The 2909-nt window shown below is 44.0% G+C and overlaps 1 pseudogene across 1 annotated transcript; it reads left to right on the forward strand.

Moving 5' to 3' along the window:
• Positions 1 to 259: 259 nt before the first annotated feature.
• Positions 260 to 2602, forward strand: LOC308622627 (heterogeneous nuclear ribonucleoprotein K-like; annotated as a pseudogene). The gene is made up of 2 exons: positions 260 to 1631; positions 2494 to 2602. The product of its transcript is annotated as a heterogeneous nuclear ribonucleoprotein K-like (transcript).
• Positions 2603 to 2909: the final 307 nt, after the last annotated feature.

The raw sequence follows: 2909 nt of genomic DNA on the forward strand, positions 1-2909 counted from the left end.
CTGCGCCACAACTACTGAAGCCCGCACGCCTAGAGTCCGTGGTCCTGCACAGGAGAACCCACCGCAATGAGAAGCCTGCGCACCGCAACAAAGAGTAGCCCCCAATCGCCGCAACTAGAGAAAGCCCGCACACAGCAACGAAGACCCAACGCAGCCAAAACTAAATAAATAAATAGATTTATTTTTTAAAAAGGTCTAGCTGTGACCGGCTGAGGCGGCGTGGCAGCATAGGGACGGTAGCCTTGCCCGGCTACTACTGCAGCACTAGGGTATCAGTCGGTCCCGCCCAGAACACTTCAGTTCTGCCCTGCAAGTATATATTTAATAACTGATTGGTGTGTCCCTTTAATACAAGAAAATGGAAACTGAACAGCCAGAGGAAACCTTCCCCAACACCAAAACCAATGGCGAATTTGGTAAATGCCCTGCTGAAGATATGGAAGAGGAACAAGCTTTTAAAAGATCTAGAAACCCTGGTGGTTGAATTATGCATATTCTGCTTCAGAGCAAGAATGCTGGGGCAGTGATTGGAAAAGGAGGCAAGAATATTAAGGCTCTCCATACAGACTGCAATGCTAGTGTTTCAGTCCCAGACAGCAGTGGCCCCGAGCGCGTGTTGAGTATCATTGCTGATATTGAAACAGTTGGAGAAATTCTGAAGAAAATCATCCCTACCTTGGAAGAGGGCCTGCAGTTGCCATCACCCACTGCAAGCAGCCAGCTCCCACTCGAATCTGATGCTGTGGAATGCTTAAATTACCAACACTATAAAGGAAGCGACTTTGACTTCGAGTTGAGACTGTTGATTCATCAGAGTCTGGCTGGAGGAATTATTGGGGTCAAAGTTGCTAAAATCAAAGAACTTTGAGAGAACACTCAGATAACAATCAAGCTTTTCCAGGAATGCTGTCCTCAATCCACTGACAGAGTCGTTCTTATTGGAGGAAAACCTGAAGGGGTTGTATAGTGCATAAACATCATTCTTGATCTTATATCAGAGTCTCCCATCAAAGGACGTGCTCAGCCTTATGATCCCAGTTTTTACAATGAAACCTATGAGTATGGTGGTTTAAAATGATGTTCGATGACTGCCGTGGATGTCCCATGGGATTTCCCATGCCGGGAAGAGGTGGTTTTGACAGAATGCCTCCTGGTTGGGGTGGGCGTCCCACGCCTCAATCCAGAAGAGATTGTGCTGATAGGAGCCCTCGCCGAGGACCTCCTCCTGGACAAGGGGGCCTGGGTGGTGGCAGAGCTCGGAATCTTCCTCTTCCTCCATCACCACCTAGAGGAGGAGATCTAATGGCTTATGACAGAAGCAGGAGACCTGGAGACCGTTATGATGGCATGGTTGGTTTCAGTGTTGATGAAACCTGGGACTCTGCAGTAGATACATGGAGCCCATTAGAGTGGCAGATAGCTTATCAACCACAGGGTGGCTCTAGATATCATTATTCCTATGCTGGGGGTCATGGCTCATATGGTGATCTTGGTGGACCTATTATTACTACACAAGTAACTATTCCCAAAGATTTGGCTGGATCTATCGTTGGCAAAGGTGGTCAGTGGATTAAACAAATCCGTCATGAGTCAGGAACTTCGATCAAAACTGATGAGCCTTCATTAGAGAAATGCAAATCAAAACTACAATGAGATATCATCTCACACCAGTCAGAATGGCCATCATCAAAAAATCTAGAAACAATAAATGCTGGAGAGGGTGTGGAAAAAAGGGAACACTCTTGCACTGCTGGTGGGAATGTGAATTGGTACAGCCACTATGGAGAATGGTATGGAGGTTCCTTAAAAAACTACAAATAGAACTACCATATGACCCAGCAATCCCACTACTGGGCATATACCCTGAGAAAACCATAATTCAAAAAGAGACATGTACCAAAATGTTCATAGCAGCCCTATTTACAATAGCCCGGAGATGGAAACAACCTAAGTGTCCATCATCGGATGAATGGGTAAAGAAGATGTGGCACATATATACAATGGAATATTACTCAGCCATAAAAAGAAACAAAATTGAGTTATTTGTAGTGAGGTGGATGGACCTAGAGCCTGTCATACAGAGTGAAGTAAATCAGAAAGAGAAAGACAAATACTGTATGCTGACACATATATATGGAATTTAAGAAAAAAAAATGTCATGAAGAACATAGGGGTAAGACAGGAATAAAGACACAGACCTACTAGAGAATGGACTTGAGGATATGGGGAGGGGGAAGGGTAAGCTGTGACAAAGTGAAAGAGCGGCATGGACATATATACACTACCAAGCGTAAGGTAGATAGCTAGCGGGAAGCAGCCGCATAGCACAGGGAGATCAGCTTGGTGCTTCGTGACTGCCTGGAGGGGTGGGATAGGGAGGGTGGGAGGGAGACGCAAAAGGGAGGGGATATGGGAACATATGTATATGTATAACTGATTAAATTTGTTATAAAGCAAAAAAACAAAAACAAAAAACTGATGAGCCTTTAGAAGGGACAAAGATCAGATCATTACGATTACAGGAACACAGGACCAGATACAGAATGCATAGTATTTGCTGCAGAACAGTGTGAAGAAGTATGCAGATGTTGAAGTATTCTAATGCAAGATACTTTTTTCTTTTTTATAGTGTGAAGCAGTATTCTGGAAAGCTTTTCTAAGACTAGTGAAGGAGTCCTGCATCACTTTTTTTTAATCTGCTTCTGTTTAAAAAGGCAACATTCCTCTGCTTCATAGGTGTTCTGCATTTGAGGTGTAGTGAAATCTTTGCTGTTCACCACATGTACTGTTTTAGTTCCTTACAAACAGGGTTGGGGGATGAGGGAGTGTGTGCAAAACCTAACTTTGAAATTTTGAAACAGCAGCAGAGTGACTTTTCATTTTTGTTCACTGTTGGTGGTTTAAAAAAA

This window comes from Mesoplodon bidens (genome assembly GCF_964165515.1).
Source record: "Mesoplodon bidens genome assembly, chromosome: 9".
Classification (NCBI taxonomy): Eukaryota; Metazoa; Chordata; class Mammalia; order Artiodactyla; family Ziphiidae; genus Mesoplodon; species Mesoplodon bidens.